We start from the raw sequence: 26,062 nt of genomic DNA on the forward strand, positions 1-26,062 counted from the left end.
GGCAGCAAGTTATTTCATTTGGGTTATATTGTCTCCAAACTTCTTCTCACTAAATCTGCTCCATTTTCTGTTCTCATGGGCATATCTCATTTCAAATTTTGGCATTCTTCTTTTCAAAGTAAGCAGAAGTTTAGTGTGAATCTCAGTGAAGCTACATATATCACCGTTATCTAGTGACTTAATGTGAAAAGCATATACATGTACGGTTAAATGAATAATGTCATAAAAATAAAATGCCCATTACCCAGTTTAAGTAACTCAGCTGTTCTAACAGCAATTCCATGGAGTGGGGAGAGCTGTACTATTGGTTAACTTTTCAGATGGTGTTTAGATGAAGAAAAAAGAATAAGCTGCAAGAGTAGTTGCAGCTATATTTGTTGATAGACTATTTAGGGACAGGAACTTTCTAGGTATTTGCATGAAATATCTCATAAACTTCTTGCTTCTGGGAGCAGACATTGCTATAGGCATTTTACGGTTGATGAAACAGAGGTTCATAGAGATTAGATAACTTGTCCAAGATCATTTAGCCAGTCAGTGGCAGAGCTGGAACCTGATTCCTCTTCTTCATCTGTCTTAGTGAGAGATTTGGGGAAAGATCTTCACTCATTAGAATCTCGCTCTTATTACAATAGTTCATAAATCTGGGTCAGGAGTGCTGTGGAAATGTTTATGTTATATGTAAATATTACATAACAGGGTAGGAATAATTACTCAGAGCACAACAGAGAAAAACTATGGCTAAAACTGTTAAGAATTAGAGCAGAGTTGTATTTCCTAAATGAAAACTCTTCTTGAGGCAGAGGACCTACATACAGATAGGTTAGATGTTCTCATTATTAAAAGGAAAGGGGAGTACATAGTGAGCTGCAGGCTGCCACTCAGTACGCCAATTGAGTGAATAAATACTGCAGATATCTCCATGGACTACTTTCATCCTAAACTTCTGTGAGAAATCTCTTACCGTCCATTAGACTTCCCATGAGATGCTCAGAGCTTTCCCGTTACCCACAGAGCATTCCTCTGTTTTTAAGGCAGTGGTTCTAAACCATCTGATAAGTTGTCTCCCATGGGACATTTGACACTATCTGGAGACATCTTCGATTGTCACAGCTGGAGAGGGTGCTACTGGCATCTAGCGAGTAGAAGTCAGGGATGCCGCTACACAGCCTACAATGCACAGAACAGTTCTGCACAGCGAAGGATTATCAGACTCAAAATATCAGTAGTGACAAGGCTGAGAAATCTTGCTTTAAGGTAAATAAGTCAACAGACAGTAGGCCTCTTGTTTTCTAGGTCTCGAAGACAACAGTGTGTGTGAGAGGGAGAGCTATGTCTGGAGGAAGGAGTAATGCAGACTGTCAAGCTTCATTGTCTGCGTTCTCTGTGTTAACTCTTAAAGAGAACTTAAGACACTTATTTTGAGCTTTGAAATTCCAGCCCACACTTTCCGATTCCAAATCCAGTGATTTCCTTAGTCCCATCATCTTAATTTAGCAAGCATTCTGTACAGTTTCATAAGAGATTTCTAAATCAGAGAATATTTTGCTAGAAAGTAATTCAAAGTGGAATTTAAAAATATAAACAAGTGTCTTAATGACAAACACTTTTAAAAACGAAGGTTTCAGTGAAGATGAATCAAGGTTAAGTACCAAATTTCAACTTTCTATAATTTTTGAAAAATAATTCACCTTTGAGAAAATGATACAAATGTGTGAATGTCTATATAACAGTCCTCAATACAATTTACATCAGTAAGTTGGTGGACAAATTGTTCTTTGTTTTAGAACAAATATGACGTGATGCTGTAAAGAAAACCCAGATTTACATTTTACTGGGGGTAAGTTTTGCTACTCTTTCCTGTTTTTCTTGTAGTGTGTATCAATATTTTACCTATACCTTTTTATTTTTTATATTTCAATCAAGTTTATTTTATTTTCCTAGATGAGCTCGTTATGGGCTGTTCGTTGGTGATGGTGAGAGGAGGTACAGGATGGCCAGACGTCACGATCCAAGGGCTTTCTTTGTCTTTGCTGCCACAGAGATAGACTGCTTCCTGAAAATATAGCTTATCTCCTCCTCCTCCTCCTCCTCCTCCTCCTCTCTTTTTCTTTTTTTAGTGTGCTCTATTTCCTGTCTTTCCAAATTAAGTGAAGTCCTAGAGGGCATTTTTTTCCTGCCTAGTTCACCCCAGTTCCTGCACTCTGTGCCACACAAGAGGTGTAGTTTACTTCATGACAAGTTCTTCATCTTCAGGAAGCATCTTTTTTACTGGCACTTTCTGAGACCTATCGCTGCTGGACCTCTCCATGCTTCTTGCTATTTCTTCTTATACAGCCTTCCTCCTCCTCCTCCTCCTCCTCCTCCTCCTCCTCTCTTTTTCTTTTTTTAGTGTGCTCTATTTCCTGTCTTTCCAAATTAAGTGAAGTCCTAGAGGGCATTTTTTTCCTGCCTAGTTCACCCCAGTTCCTGCACTCTGTGCCACACAAGAGGTGTAGTTTACTTCATGACAAGTTCTTCATCTTCAGGAAGCATCTTTTTTACTGGCACTTTCTGAGACCTATCGCTGCTGGACCTCTCCATGCTTCTTGCTATTTCTTCTTATACAGCCTCTGCCTTATCTCAGCTGCTCTGGGGAGCCCTTACACGAATTCTAGAGTCTGCAGAGTGAATGTGTCATGATTTTACTGAAAATGGAATTTGTGCGATTAATTCTTATTTTTGCTTTTATAAGATTTTCAGAAGGAAAAGAAGTACTTACACTGGAATTCTGCTCCAATTTCAAAATATGGTGGGCACACTATTCTTTCAGAAGCATAGGTGGGGGCAAAGTGAAGAACATCTGTAATTTTTAAAATATACTTTTTCACCTACATGCTTATGAGCAATTGTAAACATGGGGAGGAGATATGGAAAAATTTACGTAATCTTCACCTTTATTTAGTTTTTAATTCTGGCTTCTTTTGCTCACATCTAAGTCCGTGCATCTCTGCCAGTTAGCTAGGGATGTGTTTCTAATTTCTTTCAGACAGCTCCATTGCTCAAATTGTGCAATCACATTAGGGCCAAGGAGGCAGGTGCTTTGACAGTCTATGTGGTGTGTGCATAGTTGGTCCCCCATAGTTTCACACCATCTTGATGCTCCTACCCGCCTTATACACTGACATAACTGTAGAATAATGGGGAATAATTCTGGGTAATAGACTATCTTTTTAAAACTGTAAGTCATGATTTGAGTCTGTGAGCATTGCAGAGAACGGCTAAGTCATCATATGGAGAGAAGTCTATGTTTGGGTAACCTGGATGTTATAAGCATTGCGTGACATTTGATATTTTTACTCACATGACATTATATCATCACTACTACCATCTTTGAATGTCAAGGACAAGGTTATCTATGTATTCTTTTTATTATCTTTCAGAGTCACTTAGCTACTTAGCAACACTCTAGTACATTTTCTGGGTTATTGTCTGTCATATTGCATGCAGAAATGCTATGTTTGGGGGGTGGGTTGAGTAGTGATGGCAGTTAATATGAAAAGGATTTTTTTTAAATAAAGAGGATTTTATAATATATTAAGTTCTGCTCAGTTGGTGATACAAAAGTGAATAAATCATATGCTTCTCACTCCAATAGAAGGTGGTCATCTAGGATTTATTAACCACCTATTATGTGGCAAATATTGGGCTAGACATTTTATTTAGTCCTTTTAACAACTCTAATGCATAGGCATTATTAGCTCTGTCTTAAGGAGGCGACATCTGGAACTCAGAGGGTAAGGTTAGAGCCCATGCTTGGATCGATGACCTGAAAACTCACACTTCTTCTACTGCAACACATTGATCACACTTCGGTAGAAGGAACAGGCATGACTACAGTTTCCTGACATGAGTGATGGGCTGGGACTAGAAATTAAATCAGGTAGCCTCAGGGTTTCCAATTTATGTAGTTGTGTTAGGGTGCCATCTAAAGCCAGGTCCTAAGATTATGGATACTATCTGAAATTCTGTCTGTGTCTGGAGGCTGGAAAATGGGCTGGAAGGGAAGAAGGAGTTGAGGGATTAAGCACATTTGAGGTGCTTAATGCCAGGAAGATTAAAAACCAAACCGAATGTAAATATTACTGACAATGTATTGTTTCTACTTAGAAAAATATGCAAGCCTATGGGTCTCTTACATATTCTTTTATAAAAACATGTTCTGTGCTTCTTATTTTCCAATGGCTGGTCTCACGTTTTCTGGCTTGGCATAGGTGTGGGAAATCTGATGCTCTTCTGTTGGCTCTTTCCTACCACCTCCATTCTCATGGTCTCACCAAGTCAAAGCTATCTTACCTCTTGACCCTCATGGATTTTTGTGTTGAGGCCACTGAACTATCTTCCTCACATGCATTTGCTTTCAGTGCAGGCTGTTTGAAGTAAAACTTTGCAGCATGCCATTTTCTATGTCACATGAAGATAATATGGCTGTGTAATTAAAAAGTTTAGCAACACTGACATTTCTGTGTTTGCGCTAGAATTATCTTGATATCATCAGGGATTGAAGAATGCTGCCACCTGCCTGGAACATATGCATATATTTGAGTAAAGGTTAATGAGTCTATTCAGTAAAATGATTCAGGTGTGAGCTCAAGAGCTACTTTGTACATTCTAAAGTAACAGAGCTCTTTGTGCTGAAAACAAGGTCAGTTTTGGGTAGGACAATTTGAAGGTTCCCTTTTAGGGAGGTAGTGGATAGAATAGTGGATTGATTGATTATTCCAGTCTTAAAAACCAGACACATTTTCCATGACTTGACTAGATACTCCACCTTGCAGGTCTGTGTATAGATATTAATTCTGTGTCAAACTAGTTGTACATATTGTAGGGGAACAAATGTTTTTTTATCTTAATCTCTGTGTATTTGTCTTTGTATAGCACAATGATGTGAACAAAGATGGCAGCCATCATGGAGGTATATCCACAATGACTTGGATTATATTATTGAGTATAAGTACAGGCTGATAAATTTTATACCATTTTATCACATCTTCCTCCCTGCATATCCACTCTCCATTCTCTGAAGGCCTTAATTAAATATCATGGTCAAGCTTTTGAGAATATTCTAAATCCCAGGGCCTTTGGGAAAAAATGTTATTTTCGGATACCTTTTTATTGAGCCCTTTTTGTCTTTGATTTATAAAGAGCAGCAGCACAACATTGAAAATTTCTCTCTGGACAAATAAGACATCCTTCTCAAACCAAAATGGTGGCTTGACCTGAAGGAGCCCTTTGACCTCCCAGAGAAACAGAGTAGTGAAACTTGCCTCTTTTTTACTCAACTTGCCTTACTTTGAGAAAGGACCTGTTAGTTTAAAAATAGTCATCTTTTGTTCCCTGCCTGTCAGGGCCTCTCTGCCTTCTCTCAAAAGCCAGCGTTTATTGATATTCTTTGATTGACACCCTCTTCGGTACTAAAAAAGAACAGAGAATGGGGGAATATTCTATTTTATTGACAGGCACTGAGACCTTGGCAGGAACAATTGCTTAGCAGTCTCTATGGTGCCACTTTTGGGAAAGGGGGAAAAAAAGGACGGAATTACATATAAATGAAAGGAAAGCATATGTGACAAAGGCCAACTATCATAAAACACTGAGTATTTTGTTTATTTTTAATGAAGTCTTTAAGTTAGCAATGTAACTTGTAAAATCTGCACAGATTATCTTTTCTTCTCTTGGTTTCTTAGATTACTGAAGGGTTGAGATAATGTACATTGATGTGGGGATGTGCAAGGTAACTGTGTTCAGGAAAAGAAGACCTGATTATTTGACTCTGTGTGGGCCACTTCATATTCTTTGGCTTCATTGATAAAATTGAGAAACCCACTCTTGTAAAGATAAGACGAGAGATAAATAGGGAAAGTCATCAGTGAGTTTTGAACAGATTATTATTTCAGGAAAATCATTTAGTGGTGGAGAGGATGGATTAGAGGTAGGGGATGGTGAAACCAAGGTTAGGGAGGCCAACTATAAAGCTGGTGTGTGGGAAGGAATACAAACACTTGAAAGAGTGGTTATGGAATGGAGAAGGAAATGGATGCAAGAGAAATTTCAGATGTAAAATAGAGCATAGCAACTGATGTGGGACATTGCTGGTAAGAGATTCAGGAAAAGAAATACATTTGAGAGGAATAAGAAGGAGTTTCAGTTATACTGCTTTTGAGGACCTGATATTGGTTTAGATGGTGACATCCTCAGACAGTCGGAGATGTGGGTATTAAAAAGATCAGGAGTATGCGTTTACCAAGCTGGTACCTTGGTGAGTGTCCCTCAGAAAGATACATTCAAGTCTTAACTCCTGGTACTTGTGAAGGCAACCTTATCTAGAAAAAGGGTCTTTGAAGATGGAATTAATTTAAGGATGCCCAGGTGAGATCATCCCAGATTTAGGGTGACTAAATTCTTGTAAGTATCCTTGAAGAGAAAGGAGAGGGAGATTTGACACACAGAGATGCACAGAGAAGGCCATGTGAACATGGACAAAGACTGGGGTTATGCTGCCACAGGCCAAGGAATGCTAGGAATGACCAGAAGCTGGAAGAGGCCATAAAAGATTTTCCACTGGAGCCTTCAGTTGGAATCTAGCTCTGCTGATGACTTCATTTCAGACTTCTGTGCTTCCAAACTGTGAGAGAATTAAACTCTCCTGTTGTTTTAAGCCACTCGGTTTCTGGTAATTTGTTATGGCAGCTCCAGTAAACTAATGCAGTACTTCTCTTGAGAGCTCAGTGAATATTTTTCAAATGATGTTGCTCTTGTGTTGTGAAGCAGGGGGAAATGAAGCTATTTATTCATCTTTATTAGTATCTTGTTTCTGGGTGTTTTCAAAGGTGGCTTTTCCTGTGAATCAGCAGAGGTAGAAATGAAGTAGTTCAGAAGAATAAAGTTTAGGACACCTTAGCAAGTGCAAAAGTGATTGAGTTATGGATTATTCTCCCTTCCCTCATATAAGTCCTTTCTTCTTCCCTTCCTTCCTTTTCTCCTCTTCCTCTTTCTTCTCCCCACTCTCTCCCCTTTCTTTCTCCTCCCTCCCCTCTTCCTCCTTCTCAGAATCTCTTTAACGACAGTCTTCTCATTAAAAAACACAATTAATTAGCTTTAAACTTATTTTTCCATTTCTAACTTTCTATCAAAACTTACCAGTTTAGAATAAATAGTTACCATATTCAAAAGTAACTAGAGCCATGTGTTTTGGTTAAATTTTTTTTTTTTCTCTTGGGACTTTTGAATTATTGAAAAATAACTTGCAGACCCCTCTAACTTCATTGCTACTGTCAGTATTTGGTAAGATGTTACTGCCTGACAGCGGGCATTCTGTTTAGACCATTAACCAACACAGGCTATGGCACAAAGTAAGTTTCCACATATGTTTGTGACCTAATCTGCTGACTGAAGGACTGGATTTACTGGCCTAACTGCAGAGTTCTTGAAGTAAAATTTCCACAAAAGATTGGAAACATTTAAGTGTCTCAAACTTTCATGAATTTGGGAAACCACCATACATTCGCATGTCAATAAGCATACTCTCCATTGCAAGTATTAGAGAACCCAGGTCAACTTGGCTTAAACACAGGAAATATATTGGCTTGTGAAACAGAAATTCCAGAAGTTCTGACTTTAGGTGAGAGTTGATCAGGCAGCTCAAAAATTCCAAGAGGGAACCAGTTCCTTTCTGTTTTTCTGTTTTTCCTTCCATGTATCAGCTTTATCCTAAGGTAGGATCCCCTTGCAGCTCTAGGAAGGCAGACAGTATGAAAGACAACTACCTGTTTGTTCATTAATATCTCTGAGAAAGAATATCTCTACCTAAGCCGTCAAACAAAAATTCTGAACATTCCTCTGATTGGGCCAATTAGGGCACATGTCTATCGTTGAATCAATCATTGTAGCCATGAGTTATAATTACATTATAGAAAAGACTTCATAGCTGGTTTAATGACATCTCAGCCTAACTCCTAAGCATAGGGTAACTGAGCCCCACTTTGGTTTGTCAGTCCTTAGTTTATAGATTCAGCAGACCAAGATATGTTAGCCTGGGAAAGCTGAGAATAATAAATAGGGCTGTATTTGTGTCCAAGTATATCGCACTGGGCCATACTCTTTACTTATATATTATATAATTTCAAGAGTGATGGTTCGCAATTTGACCCAAATGTGGGAGTCCCAAGTCTTATTCAGATTAGCTAACCTGTGAAGCACTTCCAGCTTTATTTATGGAGGGAGACAGTTGCATATCTAGCAGTCTGATGTGACCTTACTTTCTTAAATATATCATCTGTAACTGTGACTCTATTGTTTAGAATTTTTGTGACTCGGACACTTATAATTCCTTTGGAGAATGTTACCCACCTCTTTGCTGTATATACTTTTTACTACTCTGACTTCCTTTTGTAGTCTTCAATTAGTAAACTTTGTTTTATTTGCCCACACCAAGGTCAATGTTCTCAGTGGATCCGAGTTTACTGTTGACCTTTGCCAATTCAGCTAATAGCTTCACTGAGCTGGGGCTGCGTTTAGCCCCACCTAAACCACATAGCATTCCACAGTGGACCAGGGTTAGAATTGATGCTGGGAGAGACTATCACAATGTCTACTCATTTTCTTTTTCTGATCAGCTTATAACTAATATTTCACTTGCAGTCACAGAGGCCATTAATGTCTTTCTTTTGCAAATGAGAAGACAGTGAGATCACACTCCTCTAATTTAAATTATTTATCGATCTAATCCAGATTATTTGTTTATATAAAGAATATTTGGAGGTACAAGAAATGTTACTGGAACCAGCATGTTATAAGAAGGTGGTTTTGATTTGTTTCATGGAGACTCAGGACTTCCTTGAGATGTCTGAGTTGAGACGGACAATTTGAGATAAGCTTTGGATTCCAATCCTGCTTTACTCACAGTGCTGCTTTCTTAGATGTTTCATGCAGATTGTAGTTATATGTGTGGGATTCCATTTAAGATCAGATGCTGCTAACATGCAGGTTGAAAACCACTACTCCATCCTACCTTGAAAAACAAATTCCCTCCTCCTCTTTGGTCTTCAGTTTTCTTTACTTGCAAGATTAAGTGGCTGGATAAGAAGTTATTGAAGTTCTCTTCTACCTTCACAGTCTATGGTTTTTTAACTTTTGCTTTTGGCTAAAGTGGTGCTTATTAGTTACATGAAAACTGACAAAGTTACTACCTTAGAAGTTATTAATGTGGTACAGCTTCCCCATCCCTGTGAGTTTTCAGCTGGCTAATGCCACATGACAGTCACAAAATGCCAGCATTGCTGGTGTGGGATGGAGTTAACAGTATGAGATTTGCTAAGTGTTTCTGTGTGATCAGTGTGAAAGCAATCACATCTCCAGAGTGAGAAAGGTCAGTGCCCTGTAGCTGCCAAACCTCACCACACTAAGGGGACATGAAGGGAGCAGCTACCCGCCGAACACAAATCAGGTTAAAAAATGAATATCCTCTGCATTTGCAGTCTAATAGCTCCGAATGTCAAATGATATTACTTTAGGAGACTGTTAAGCCCCCTTCTCAGTGCACAGCAGTGTATAAATCCCTTCATCTCATTTGATTAATCTAAGAGACTATAGAATATGTTATTAGGCACGGAAAACACGACTGCAGCATGATAGTGTGTAGTGTTACTGAGCACAGAAATGGAGTCCCATTTTTTCCCTGGTCCCAGGTTGCTTGAAAGGAGGGAATAAAATCTCGTTGATCTTAGTTAATTAGTGTCCTATGTGAATCAATGTTAGTGAATATATACATAAATAAAAAAATGGATTATACAGTGAATCCCAACAACCCTATAGGATCAGGACTCTTTGTGTCCTAAAGAAAGGACTCTTTCTTTCTCTGTCTTTCACTCCCACACTTTTAGCTCTGGAGCACACACCTGCACTTGGCAGGAAGAAGACCATAATATTAGCAGTGGTTATTGCTAGCTGGTAAAATTACAAATGATTTTTTTATTCTTATGTTTTTATATCTTATACATTTTATAATGGGCACATATTATAATGAGAAAATATATGTGTGTTATTTCAAAATACATTTTCCTTTGTTCATTTTAAGGTAATTCTTTTCCCCAGAAAGGCCCCTGAGGACGCTGTCTTTTTTTCCATCCTGCTAAAATGGAGGAAGAAGCTACCTGAAATGCCGTGTGAAGCAGATGAACTGAGCTTTGCCTAGGAAGCATCATCCTGCCTGTTCCTTTTCAAAACCCGGAGCCTCTGTAGCCTGACAAGGGGTAAGAAATGTGATAATAAAGACGATGAGCCACTCCAGGGCTGGATTTCATTTCCAGCTTAATTAAATCCTAGAAACACACCTGACCTCTAGCTTTGAAGAGCTGCTGCAAAAGCCAGGTGCCCTCATCAGCTTGGGCTCGCCCTACTGTGATTGTGGGAAGCCAGTCTGAAAGGAGAAAGTAAGGGAGGCAGAAGCTGCTGGAGATGAAGCCGCGGAGTCAGGAAGCAGTATTTCAGAGAAAGCCGTTATCTCCACTGGGCGATCTGTTTGCCCTTCTGCTGAAAAGGTGAACAGCGAAGCTAACCTACAAATGTACTGAATTGAAACTCTTCCAATGGCACCCCACTGCCCTGCCACCTGTCCCCCTCTACCGGGTCCTCGACCAGCTCCCTGCCCCTACCCGTTGTGGTAAATTGGGTACAAACTGCACTGGGTTGGCACAAGTCCAGACTGGCCCATCCATAAATGAGGTTGACTGGCTCCTCCAGCATTTACAAACTCATGGCTGCTTCCAATCCTTCAGTCACTGCTGCCACTGCTGCTGCTGTCCAGGGTCTCTGTTCTATATTCCAGAGATCAGAAATTATCTGGAAATGTATGTAAAGAGGATTTATTTGTTTTATTGAGCCCTATCTTAGACCTAAGAAACAGAGCCTGAGACAGGGGTTTGGGTACCTGGGATTTATGGAGAGGGTGCTCTCAGGAGAAACCAGGAGTGAGGCAGGGGGCAGCTAAGAAAAGCAAAAGGATGAGTCTCAGGAAACTCGGCCTTGGCCTGATCCACATGGGGCTCCAGAGCATAAACCGCACTGTGTATGGGGGTCCCCACCTTGCGGACTAGAGTTTGGTCTGACTGACCCCCTTCAGTTATTTGCTGTGGGCCATCCCCAGGGGTGAGGACATGATTCTTTAGATCAGGAGACTGTCATCCACCAAGGGCAGTTCTCTGAAGGAAAGAAGGGGCCAGTTAGAGTTCATGGCAGCCAATACTCACAGTTTCTCAGGGATTTTTGTACCAACCTATAAAGGGGCTCTGGCAGTGTCCCACCATCACCCATTAATCCACAGTTGACCCATACTGCTTTCCTTTAGAACCTGAAGACTCGAGGGGGTTAGAGGGACCCAGGTAAGTCACTTCCATTCTTGTAGACTTGTGAAGATTTTTGCAAATATGCATAAAAGTAATGCATAGGAGATTCTTAATAACCATTGAGAAGATAAAGAGTCCTTTGACGCCAAGCTGTGAATATTTCCTTCTCCGCTTTTGATTTTTGAGCTGCTGTTATATTCGGAAAATAAGACCACATCTATCTCTTCGACTCAAGTGTGAGCTTCCCAAGGGAGGTTATCCTGCCTTATTTCATGTGTAGCACAGCCACCTGTACGCATGCCTTGTTCATAGTAGGCTACTAAGCAACACATGTTGAGTGCTCCTTGAATCTGGGGCGACCCTTCCTGGCGTTATTATTTCAGTCAGTCACTCAATATTAATTCAATGCCTATTCATTGTTAATAGCTTGAGGGTCATCGAGTTGGCAACTGTCTTTTATTTCCTACCCATCTGTGCAAGAGTTTCAGAGTCCATGAAACAGCGACAGTAGGGTGAGCATTGATGCAATTCTATTCTAGTAGAGGACCAGAAAGAAAGGCAGTTACATAGGGGGTCATATAGAAGAAAGGATGGGTCTCCGGAATGAGGAGATTTGGAACACCACTCATTAGTCAGTTTTTGTACCTGTAAAATGGGTCGAAGATGCTGTCCGGCTGCACTTACAGGCTATTGTAAAAAATCAAAGGAAACAGTACAAGTGAAGTCCACAGACTGTGCAGAGAAAATTAATACATGTTTGAGGAACAATGATACCTCAAAGGCAAGGATAGTAGGTAAAATGGTTTGGAATCCCCCCCGCCCCGAAGTTCAGGTAGTACATTCTACCTTCATCTCATGTATGCACAGAATTCAGTGCCTCGGGAATAAAAGTGAAAAAGGAAAATCAGCATTCTTTGCTCTTTACCAACAGACCTTAGGTATCTGTATATGCTGTAATTAGGGCCTCAGCTTACACCTCCAGTTTCTGAAAGTTTCCCATTTAATTTTACAAAGGACATATGCACTTTACAATGTCTGACACCTGCTCAAGCAGGCAAATAATTGTTTTGACACTATGACAGTTGTAGAGAGTATATTTTAAAAATTTCTGGAACTTGCCAGTGGGATAATTAGAGTCTAATTCTCATTTGCCAGGGCAATGAGCTCTCTAGTCCAAATGACTCCTTGATGGCATGCCAGCCACATTTTCTCAGTCTTTATTGGCTGGTGGAGATTTAGTTCCACATAATTGTTCCATTCCTCACCGATGACTGATTTTTGACCTTTAATGGTAATACCAATTATGTGTTGAGTATATCACTGGTGGATTTCTTGGGATGGGCATTTTCCTGCTAATCTCATTGCTTGAAAAATAGCTTTAATTTCATTGTTGGGCTATTCAGGACTTCACTTCTCTTGTGGAGTGACCCTGCAGGTGGCCCAAGGCTATGGGGTATGGGGCAAAGAAGAACTGGCACTCCCACTCTGGACAAAGGTGGCCAGGAAATGAGGGATGGCCTGAGGACTAGAGTCCAAGGCAGCAGGTAGAGAGAAAATCTGGACTTGAGGATAAAATCAGTGAAGACTGGCCAGAAGTACTATCTTGTATTTTAGGGTCAGATTTAGGAAGGATCTGAGAAATACTGGGGATGGAGGAAGTGGTGTAGTTTGCTTCCTGGACCACTGGGGCTGTACCACTGGACTATGAATGTGGGAGCTGATAGGATGGTGAGCCAGGCCAGGCAGGCTTCCAGAATCCTAGCCTTGGTTGGGACCTCAAAGAACATCTATTTTACTTCTACCATGAAGACCCAGATTAGTGAAATGACCTTTTTTAGATCACATGGCTTGCAAATGTTCAGTTCAGGCAAAATTTATTCTTCTGGGCTCTCCAGGATACATAGGTAGCTCTAAGTTTTTATTTTTATTTTTATTTTTTTATACAATTCTACTCTGACTTGTGATCAGGTGAATAAGGAAAATGTCTTTAAGATATAGCGTTTCTTTTCCAAAGGGCATGTCTTGTTTCTGCTCTATTCATATACACCAAATTGATTAATGACTCACAGAATTTTGAACCTTAAATTTGTCCATTTTAAAGATGAGTAAACTAGGTCCTCAAGAGGTGAAGTGACCGACTCAAGGTCACGTGGCTTATACAAAGTACAAGTAACTGGCTATTACAAAGAAGTATGAGTTGACCCATGCATGTATAATTATGCTGGTCTTTCTATGTATATAGAAGATGTTAATAAAAGCACTTGTTATGAACATAAGTTGCTTGCTGTTCTCTTCTTATCAGTTCCCAGGGAAGGATGTGATGAAGGATGGAAGCACCTGATTCCTGAGTCCTGGGGTTCTGCTGTGTGGAACAGGTGGACACAAAGGAGAGACGATGCACTGAAGGTGAGAGAAGTATCAGGGTTAGGGTAGACAGTCATAAAAAGGGGCTAACTGAAGGCACAGAGGGAGAGCAGAAGCCAGGTGAAATGTTTATGTACACGGAAAGTTAAATTCAAACAGTGCAGAAGGTCATACAATGAAAATCAACTCTTCGTTGTCCCCTCCCTACTTCTCTCTGATTCATTTCCCACAGAGAAGCCCTTTCTGCCTTTGCATCTTCTAATGATTATCTCCAGAATTCTAAATAGCACGTGAAACCTTTATTTCTCCAATTATTAATTTTAAACACTAGCTTTCAACTCTCTGCTATGCATGATAAAGAATTTTCTCATGCTTCCCACCCCCTTATCTTATTTTTCCTAGTAATATTATTAGTTTGAGTTCTTCTATTGGTATCTTCATAATTTTTTAAAAGTATGTTTCAAATGTTACGTCTTGATCATCAATTTCAGATAAGTTTGACTCGCAGCTATGAAAGATGTAAGACAAACACAGAAGCTCTAAGCTTCCTTCCACTTTTCCTCCTTCCAGTTCTCATAATCTTCCAACTGCAGCATTAAACATTGTGAAGATTTATTACTTGACTTTGAAAATCAAGCACCTGTATGGGTCATTAACAATGTTATAATTATATATCATTCACCATATGATCAAGTAGAGTGACTGGCCCTTCCAAGGATAGGGAAAAAAAAAATGAGTATACATTAAGGCCATTACCTTTCTAAAGTAAGTTTTCAAAATATTAAAGTAAGAACTTAATTTACTTCAGCTCCTTAAAATCATGGCATTTTAATTTGCTTCATATATGTAGTCTTTAAATATAGATTTTGTTTTGTCTGTTTCTCATTTTCTTTCATTTTTTTTAAATTAAAAAAACAGAATTTCTTTACCATATAGGGAAAAAAAAAATGAGTATACATTAAGGCCATTACCTTTCTAAAGTAAGTTTTCAAAATATTAAAGTAAGAACTTAATTTACTTCAGCTCCTTAAAATCATGGCATTTTAATTTGCTTCATATATGTAGTCTTTAAATATAGATTTTGTTTTGTCTGTTTCTCATTTTCTTTCATTTTTTTAAATTAAAAAAACAGAATTTCTTTACCATTTTACAAAGTTTTTTTTCCCCACTTTATCACATTACCTATCAGATGAGGATCTATGAGACTTTTTATGAAGACTTTTGTCCTGAAACTCTCCTTAATGTTTCAGTTGGTATTTTATTTTTCATGGCCCGTTTTACAGTTCTATCTCTTTTTCCTCTTTAATGCATTTATGACTTTGGCCTGCTGTTTTCATGATTTCCATTTTTCTTGGATTTTTTTTTTTTTTTTGTCTACTCAAGTATATCCTGAAGTAATTTTCCTCCCAGAAAGAGTACATAAGGAAACAATTCTATGAGTCTTGCATGATTTGATATTTAACCTTCACACTTGACTAACAGTTTGGCTGGATGAAAAATTATAAATTTGAACTTATTTTCCTGCAGAGCTTTGAAGCCATTTGTTGCGCGTTAGTTCTCTGGAAGCGGAGATGAAGCTTAGGGAACAAACTGTTTATTAAGGATCAACACCCATGAGGGTAGGATTGGGCCACCTGAGATGTAGAACTGAGACTCAGGCATGACAAAGCCTCAGCCAGCATGGCAGGTGCTCTGGAGAGGGTCTTAACCACAAATGTCCTGAGTTGGGCTGAAACGGCTGGGCCTTGATGCCTGCCTCTCAGTCACCAGATACAGGCTGCCCTGTAAAGGACATGACCTCTGGAGAGGCGGCTCTCTGTAGCTGAGACCGACCCTAAAGGGACTGGCAGCTGGCAGCTTCATGCCGACTGTGCTCCCTGCATCTGAGCAGCAAGTCTTTCTCGAAGGGGAACTCTGGGCAGCAGATGTATCTTTGTTTCTATCACAGAGTCGATGCATGACATTCTTGCAAAAACCTGTTGTTGTTCTCCTCCTATATACTTTAGGATACTTTCTTTTTCCTTGGTACTGTTGTTGCTCTTGAGGCATCTGTATGTGGACTACCAAAAGTGCCCTTCCTCTAGATGGGTGCAGTGTGCACTAGAGAGTTTGACTTGATGAAATAAGCTTGGGTTGGATTTAACCTCTACTCACCCCTTGGCTGGGCACCTTTGTGCAGAGCACAGCCTAGACACCCAGAGGCGTGGCCCTTCTTGGTGTGCTCATAGTTCATGAGGATGTGTCCTGCTCTTTTTCGCTCAGCATTTGGTGAGGACTTTTATCCTAGGAGCTTGCAATTTACTTTAGCCCTGAGAAATCCACCTTACTTCTTGCCGGCTATAAGTCCTGTGGGACATGGCAACTAACAGGCTTCATTAGAAGACATGGGACAGAGAGTATATAGAGGGGTGAGGTTTCTCTCTCTCTGTATCTTTTTTCATCTTGTTTTACCTATCAATATGATTCCATATGTTTTCTCCATTCCAGAACTTTGTTAAATTTTCGTATCTGCTGATGCTTCTTCTGCCTCTTGTTTTCAGTAATAATATGAATTTATTCACTTTTCAACCTTTTTATTACAATCAGTGGGTCTTTGATGGGACTTTTTATGGGATATTGGGGGAGATAACTCCATGCACTCAATCCTCTATCTTAAACAGGATTCTCCTATGGCATTTTACAGCTGACTGGAAACAGTGGTGTCTTGAGATTTTTCTGTGAGTTGGTCTTTACAGGTAGCATTCTAATTGGAAGGAGGTGACAGGAAATGTAGTTTGAAAGTGCTTGCTTATAGCAAGTACACTGATTTTACATAGAATATATGATTTGACATGACTTGAGGTTATTGGAGACTTTGGAGGGTCAAAAGTCAGTTATCCCAAGGTGCCACCATTGTTTAGTAGAAATTTTGCTAAGTCAGCTATTGTTAGGTGGATGCTGGCCATCTTACAGTTGGCTCATCTATCCTGAGGAAGGAGTTAGAGAAAAATGAGATTTAAATAACTGTTTTCAGAGATACAGACAACAACACTGTACAACAATGCTGTACAGACAACAAAGTGTGTTTTATGCAGAAGTTCAAGAAACTTGTTCTGGTAAGAATATACAAATTACTTCCAGCAACGCCCTCAATTAGACCCTAAAATGGCTCTTTCTCAATTCCTTTCACAAATGCACCTGTTACAGACTGAATTGTTTTCTCCCAAATTCAAATGTTGGAGCCTTAACATCATTGTGACTCATTTGCAAAGAGAGCCTTTTAAGGGACAATTAAGGTTAAATGAGGTCATAGGCATGGGGCAAGCCTCCCTCACAGTCGCCATGAGAGAGCATGACCTTATAGGACCAGTGCCCTTAGAGGAAAATGAAGAGATATCAGGGATGCCTGTGCACACAAAAACATGGCCATGTGAAGACACAATGGGAAGGTAGCTACCTGCAAGTCAAGGAGAGAGACCTCATGAGAAATGAAACCTGCCAATACCTTGATCTTGAACTTCTAGCCTCCAGAACTGTAAGAAAATAAGTTTAAGTCACTCGTCTGTGATATTTTGTTATGATGCCCTAACAAACTAATATAGCACCTAAGTTTTTCTGGGAGAACTTTTCGTGACACCCTTATTTAGAGTCTGTTTCAACCAAATATGATCTCCTGATATCACTGGTCTTTATTAAGGTCCAAGGTTAAGTCATTTGGGAAAACGTGGTCTAATTATGTACCGGTTATGTACCGAGCTTTGTAGCATTCTCTCGACTTAACATTGTCTAGTTGCCTGTGCCATCTTCCAGTTCTCCACGGAGATGTACTCTTGTGTTTCCAACATGTTCTTTAACCTTCATAGCTTTGCATCAGTGTCGTGGTCTCTGTCCACCCCTAAATCATGACCCCTTAGTGCTAAGAAGAGCTGAATAAGTAGAAGTAAGAATAAAGAAAATCAACTTAATTAGTGGTTGGATTTAAATCCAACTACATTGAGAGGTTGAATTTCTTCTTTGCCACTAGGGCTCTTTTTTACAAAAGAGCAAATTGTCTAAAATCATAGCGTAGTTCTTCCACATCCCAATTCCAGGCATGAACTTAATGCTTGATTGTCTTGATTTGCTTAAACGATTTTTCACAGTGACTATTTCCTTAGAAGTCAGATATGGTGTTGAATTCTAACAGCAGAGTGTTGGCCAAAAAATTCATCAATTAATGAGCATGTATCAAGTGCTGTTATTTCTATCTCTGGATGTGGTGTTCAGGGTATACAGATCTATAAAACATGGTCTCTTTTCTAAGGATTGTTTCCTGTAGGCTGACCTGCATCAGATGATATGGATATGTCTACTTCTGACTGTTGGAAGGTCTGAGAAAAACCATAGGGATGAGATATATTAGTTTAATTGAAACACAAACAGGTTGAATTGTTTTAAAAGGAATGAAATGTTTGCTGAATTTTTACTCCATATTTTCAAGAGACTGGGGCTCAAAAGGTGATCAGCATTGCTTCCCCATTGATCATATGCTTTCACGCTCTCCTCCTTTGTTGCCATTTGCTGCTTGGCCTGGACAATGCTCTTGGTCTCTTCTTTTATCTATGTCCACACTGAAGCCTTTTGTGGACTCTAGTGACTATCTAGTGTCACCCTGTAAAGATGTAACCTTAAAAGCGAGTTATATAGTTTCTCTAAATCTCTAAGTGAAGGTAATTATGGTTCCTTTCTGATACACTTAAAGCATTTAGCCTAGTTTAAGACATATGTAAATACTTTCTAAGTATCAGGTATGTCTGGAAGGTGCCTCCTCATCTTCAAGTGCAATTCAAGTGTCATCTTCTCCATGAAGACTTCTCACCCAATTCTCAGCTATATTTGTTTTGTTTTTCCTCTGGGCTCCTGTAGTATTTCACATTTCATATTATCTGATTTTTTTAGTTATCTCCTACACTATTTTCTTAAATTGCAAAAATCCTATTTTATATTTTACTGTAATCTCAGCCTATTATGAAAGTGCCTGGCACCTAGTAGGCATTCAAACGCTGTTGCTGATTAAATAATTAGGACAAATTGGTCTTTGGGGACAAGGTGTATAGGAAAGTAAGAGAGGGAAAAAGATGGAGTTAAATTCTCGAACATGAGTGAAGGAGACATTTAAGGATTTCATGGTATTCAATTGTTGTCTGGCTGAGAATTGATGATTATAAAATATCTGATGTGAACTGACCCAGTGAAAATTGGGTAGGTGAACAAAATTCTATTTGGGGAGACTGGCATTCTTGAGAATTGACAGAGGCTGTATCTACCATCAGCTTTAGCATTATTTTGGTTCTGCTCACAAGTGGCTATTAATGCCTGATCCTAACTACTGCAGAACCTAATATCCTCCCAAATGCCATTCTCTACAAATAGCAAAAGTATTTTTTAAGACTAAATCCCTGATTTTTTCTCAATCTGCTGGGATGAATTTGCAATTATTATTATTATTATTTTTTTGCCTAGGGAACATCTTTTTAAGACACAATTTTGAAAAATTTCCAAGTACTATTATTATATGTATAGGATAAATCTTTACTTTGGAGTTTATTCACCTATGATCTGAATCTTTAAAATCTTGGTTTATGTGGGGTTTATGCTATGTACTGGGGATTTTTGTCCTACATGAAGGAAATGGCTTAGCTATCAAAGTGAGTTTGACTTAAATATCATTATTAGGAAGCTGAATTGGTTCAGGAGACCCTGAGACTCAAAACAATTGTTTGCTCAGATCCCTAGGGACAAAGCAAGGGAACTGAATCTTTTCCAGGACCCTGGGAAGGTGTCAGTTTGGATGACAGACTGGAGATAGTGAAACATTTTGAAACAGTGTTTAAATAAGGATTATTTTTTAAAGAACTGTGAATCACACTAATTTCAATCACACCCAGTCTCATAGGTGAGCTGACAAATTTACATACATTATTAGTGAGATAGTTGGGTAGCTGCAATTTTTTTCCTGTTAACTGAAAAGTAGTGTTTGTTTCTATAAGGGTAAGACAGCTAAACCCAATCCTCTAGTGCTGACAGACCCTTAAGGTCAACGTTCCTTTAAACACATAGTGTTTCACTGGATCCTTACAAATGCCCAATCTCATTTCAGAGGTGTTGAAATTCAGACTCAAAGAAGCAATAACTGGCTCATGATCACAAAATAACATGTGACTGTGATGATTGGTTTTACGTGTCTGTCTAGGTTGTAGTCCCCAGTTATTCAATCAAATCTAGGTGTTGCTATGAAGATATTTTATGCATGTAATTAATTTCCACAATCTCTTGATTATACGTAAGGGAGATTACTATAGATGACCTGGATGGGCCTGATTCAGCAGGTTGAATGGCCTTAAGAGTAGAAATGAGGCTTCCAAGAAGAAATTCCACCTGTGGACTGTTTCAGCTCATGCCCGAGGATTCAGCCTGCCCTTCCTATGGTCTTGTTTGTGGATTTTGGACATGCAAAACCAGTCCCAACAATTTCATAATTTAATCCCTTGCTATAAATCTCTTAATATCTATTTTCCACTGGTTTTATTTCTTCAGTTGAATTCTGGCTGATATGGTGACAAAGTGACTTCCTGTCAAATTATAAAACTAATACCTTTGTATTGAGCTTTACAATTCAAAAGATGCCATCACATATATGATCTTTATTAAATACTGGGGCTGTGAATAGGTAAGTCAGTCAACCATTCTTGTCATCACCACCATCATCCTCAGACATCATCATCTTTGCTGTCCTTGTTGCATTTTACAGCTGAGAAAAAGGGTTATACAACCTATAAGAGGCAAATCTAGGGCCAAGAACCAGTTCTTCTAAGTCCAAATACATGCAACATCAGTATCTGCCTGCACAAATCTTCAAATACCTTATCCTCTGGGTTTCCAGATGTTTTCCAAAGATCATTTCCTCTCCTGTAGCTTATCACTACACAATTTCTAGCTACCACATCCATGGTCATCATTGGTAACTGCATGATTTCTAAAATCTCTATTTTAAACATCCATTTAAAAAACCTCCAGGCATGACTTCTTCTAGTGGGTTCTTCTTTTTTAAAGTTCTGTTCATTCTGAAGCCCAAATTTTAGAGTCTGCACACGGATACTACCAGCTGACCCATCCAGTATCCCAAGCTGAGCTGACTGGTGAAGGGCTGTCTTGCCGAAGAAAACATATAAAGAGTGGAAGAGGAGATCGATTACTCAAACACGCAGTTGGCAATGCAGGGAATCAAGGATCATGAAGAATCTGGTAAATATGACACCACCAAAGGAAATTAATAAAGCTCTAATAACTGACCCTAAAGAAATGAAGCTATGAACTATCTGACAAACAATTCAGAATAATCAGAATTCAGAACGTAAATTGGTACAGCCATTATGGAAAACAGTATGGAGGTTCCTCAAAAAATTAAAATAGAACTACCATACCACCCAGCAATTCCACTTTTGTATATATATCTGAAGGAAACAAAATCAGTATCTCAAAGAGATACTGTACTTGCATGTTTATTACTCACAATAGCCAAGACATGGAAACAACCTAAGTGTCTACCAATAATGTCCCCACATGTGTGTGGGACATATATATAAAATACAATACTATTTGGCCATAAAAAATTAAGGAAATCCTGCCATTTGTGACAACAATGCATGAACCTTGAAAACATTTGCTAAGCGAAATAAGTCAGATGTGCAAATGCTGTATCATTTCACTTATATGTGGAATCTAAAAAAACCCTGAATTTATAGAAACAGCAGATTGGTGGTTGCCAGTGGCTAGAGAAAGGGCTGAGGGGAATGGGCAAAGGTGGTCAAAAGGGTACAAACTTTCAGTTGTAAGAAGGGTTAGGGTTAGGTTAGGGTTATCGAAGCCCAAATATAACTTCTAGAAGTTCTGAGGACATAATGGCCAACAAGGTAACTATAGTTAATTATACTGTATTGTATATTTGAAAGTCGCTAAGAGAGTAGGTCTTAAAAGTTCTCTATACACGCGCGCGCACACATTGTATGATGTAAGCTGAAGGATTTGTTAACCTTATTTTGGTAATCACTTCACAATATATACATATATCAATCATTACATTGTACACCTTAAACTTACATAATGTTATATATAATTATATCTCAATAAAGCTGAGAAAAATGAAGATAAAACTAAAAATAAAATTTAAAGTTTGCTGTATATATAGTCTCTGTTTTTAACATGTAGTTAGCTCCATTAAAAAAAATACAAATCAGTAAGGAAAAGGCAAATATCCCAATAAAATGGGCAAAAGACTTGATTTAAAAAGATCTATAAATAGATAAAGAGCATGTGAAAAACTGCCTGTTATTAGTCATCTGAGAAATGCAAATTAAAACCATAAGATGATACTAGCTCACATCTACTAGAGTGGCTAGAATTAAAAAGACTTGCAATACCAAGTGTTGAAGACATGGAAACACTGGAACTCATACATTGCTGATGGGAGAAAAACTGGTACAACCACTTTGGAGAAGTTTTGGCAGTTCCCTGTAAGGGCAGAAATACACCTCTCCTATGACCAAGGAATTCTACTCTTAAGTATTTACCTCAGAAAAAGGAAAATGTGTTTACAAAAAGACTTGCATGAGAATGTTCATAGCAACTTGATTTCTAATAGCCCAGACCTGGAAGTGACCCAAACTTTTCCTTGATTTGCTTCTCAAGAGCATGTCTTACTGTGGAAGAGATTGAAGAAATTTCAGCATAGGGGTGAGGTGGACCTTTCCAGCTTCCATGAAGAAATGGCATCGCAAAAGGAGCAGATGACACACGTTCTTACACTTCAAACTTGGACCAATCATTAGGTGTAGACTTGATTCCAAATCACCAGTCTCAGTGCTTTGGTCTCTCCCCTCAGTGGTCAGGGTATAGAAGCCCAGAGAAATGGGACCCCACTTTTCCTGCTTCAGTTGCTGCCCAGTTTGCGACATGCTGGAATGAAAGTTGGTTGTGCGTCTCTCCAAACTCTGCTTCCAGTGATGTCACATTGGTAATGTGAAACCAGCATGGTGGGAGAATTTACACCACAGAAATCAGCCAATGCTACCTTAGTGCCTCTCACCTCCCACTCCATGTCTCTTTGGAAAAGCAGTTGTTAAAACTTTGCTAGCACATTACTGTTTGTACCTACCCCTTCCTGCCTCGTTATTCTGCTCTGACAAACTTAGTCTTTCTTTTTACTTGACCACTGTCTAGTACACATGTTTGTATCCCCAGAAATGGACTTTTTTGCACTTTCATTGTTCCCTGATTCTGCTTTAGAGTCAGCAGGTGACAGCACTTTTCCTCTTTGCTGAAACCTAAAAGAAGGACTTCACTTCCCCACATGGTGAGTGAGAGTGTTTCATGAGATGATTTTCCTTGTTCATAGTTTTCTAAACATTCAGGCTGAACAAGTAGGAGCAACTTGTGAGGAGACATCACAAAAAATATAGGTGATTTAGGAGAAATGCATCTGATAGGAGGGTTGAGCAAGGGTCAGCAAACTATTTTCTTAAAGAGACAAATAGTAAATATTTAAGACTTTAAAGGCCAAGAGGCAACATTGAGGCTATTATGTGGATGCTTTTATAACCATTTAAAGTGTAACCATATATTTAAAAAACTTAGCTTGTTAGCCATGAAGCAACTGGCTGGCTCGGTCTGTGGCTGTAGTTTTTCGACCTTTGCTTAGGAGAACTGACTGGGGGCATGAGGAGAAAGGCAAGGTGGTCAGGTAGGAGGCTGGAAGATGAGGGCGATGAGGGCTAAGGCTAGGATGGTGGCAGTGAAGAGGAAGGAAGAGGTTAGAGGGAATCTAAATATCTGATTAGATGTATATATAGTGGATAAAAAGACGAATCAAATGTGATCTGGTGGGATGGATGCAACTTGTAACTCTGTCTTTGGGATTTACAAACATAGTAGGATATTAAAAGCTCCAAGAAATCCTGCAGTAAGTAAAACTGTCTGTGTTCAGTCCAGCATTTCTCAGAGTTATTTACCCATTGAGCCCTTTATTCATGAATTACCTCCTAATGTCCCCAATGAAATAATGTATCAACTGTACTTTAGGTTTCACTGACTTGATCTATAAGTGCATTTTAACATAGGGAATTGAGTTTCTAAACAGGCATTTGGGGGAGTGTAACTGCAGAAAGATGTAGTAATTGCAGGAAACAGCTACCACCCTTAAGGCAGTGGGAACAAAGGGAAGAGGTTGTGGTTACTGGAACCTAGAAGGGTTGAATGAAGGGTACCATAGAGCTGATACAAAGCAGGAGGTGATACCTGGCTGTTACTGGTGTCCCAGCTATTAGGGTGGAAAACCGCTGCTGAAGTAATATTAACAGGAACAGGAAGCAAACAGCAAAAGGCAAATTCCTTCTCCTCACTCTAGACTTGCAGTCTTCCTTTATTGGCAGATCCTAACAGGAAGGCAAAAGGCAAAGGAGAAATTTTTTCTGTGGAATCCAGCCTCAGAATCATAAAACAGAGAACAGGAGGGCAGGTGATGCTAAGAGACAGTAGTTGAACAACCATCCTGGATCCCAACCTGCATGTATGGTCAATTTGCAAGCCTCCTGGGTCTGAATGACTCAGGAGGTCTGTCCCTCCTTCTAAGGAATGGAAGTCTTACTGAGACTTTCCTTTCTTCTCAGATAGCAAAAGTTGTTCATTTGGGTGGAGAAAATCATGGTTTTAATTACATTTCTCTTATAATTCAAAAGAGTTTAGATAAAGGAAAAGAGATTTTGGCAAAGAGCTAAACGACTTGGCAACTTGTTCTAAAGAGTTTTTCAGTGTCCCTAGATGCTAATCCTGTGATTATGTTCTTCAATTTTTCATGTTAAGTGCAGGGATTAAGAGGTACTTCCTTTTTTTTGCTGGTGGTAGGTACTTAGTGCAGTGGTCCCTGACCTTTTTGGCACCAGGGACCAGTGCCCCTATGAGAATCTAATGCCTGATGATCTGACGTGGATCTGAGCTGGTGATGCTAGCTGGGGAGCAGCTGCAAATACAGAAGAAGCTCACTCGCCTGCCACTCACTTCCTGCCTTGCGGCCCAGTTCCTAACAGGCCACAGATCGGTACCAGTTGATGGCCCAGGGGTTAGGGACCCCTGGCTTAGTGGAGAGTATGTGGATAACAGGGCTGTGTGCTGAAACGAGGCACCTTTCTGGAGGAACTGAGGCATCCCGGAGTCTTGTCTTTAGATGTTGCAGTGACTGCTGCAGAATGATTTCTTAAAGATGAAACTGTTCCAGTGTGGAAGGCTGGCTTAGGGCAATGAGCATAGTTTAAGGAAAGAAGACAGCTGGCTTTGAACCCAACTCAATCATTTGCTACCTGGGTGGCCCTGAGATACTCAATTTACTTTATGATAAGTTGTACCTATCCTGCCCTCTCTTTTGGCTCATTCTGAGGATCAAAAGGGATGGTAGCTAAATATGAAAACATATTGCAAAAAGTAAAACAAAATAAAAACACAAGAAATCAACAATGATTAGGCTTGGGCTATTTCAGTCACTTGGTTCTTGATTCTACAGGGGTCCCCAACCCCTGGGCTGCAGAACAGTACCAGTCTGTGGACTGTTAGGAACCAGGCCGCACAGCAGGAGGTGAGCAGTGGGCCAGTGAAGCTTCATCTGTATTTGCAGCCACTCTCCAGTGCCAGCATCAGCACTTCAGCTCTACCTCAGATCATCGGGCATTAGATTTTCATAGGAGCACTGGTCCCTGGTGCCAAAAAGGTTGGGGACCACTGCTTTAAGAGATACACATACTCTATAAGAGATACGTGCAAGGGGGATACATCCTCCCCAACAATTCCTTTCTTTTATAGAGAAGTTACAATGTGTACGTTTCTGGGCTATTGCATATTTATTTCCATACAAATATTTGTCTCTAATGTTATCAACAAAGCTCCCAACATGCAAGTAAAAACAAACCCAGGAAAAATACACCTGCATTCCCAGACCAATTCAGTTTTCTGTATTTATTATTTTCAGTTTTTCTTTGGTATAAAAATGGACTAAATGTTTCTGAAAATTTAGTTTGAATCTAGGAGTCAACTACTTCTCTTCTTCCTCCTCCTTTTTCTGATTCTTCTCATTATTACACTTGTAGTATTTATACTGAGTGCTACTGTATGCTGCATGCTTTTTAAAGCACTTTAACTGTATTACATCCTTAAAAGAATTCTATGGAGTAGATATTATTTTTATTCTCACTTAATATTCAAAAACTGAGGTATAAAGAGGTAAAGAAACCTGCCTGAGGTTATTTATTTATTTA

Source organism: Pteropus alecto, unplaced genomic scaffold (genome assembly GCF_000325575.1).
Source record: "Pteropus alecto unplaced genomic scaffold, ASM32557v1 scaffold10, whole genome shotgun sequence".
NCBI classification, from domain to species: Eukaryota; Metazoa; Chordata; class Mammalia; order Chiroptera; family Pteropodidae; genus Pteropus; species Pteropus alecto.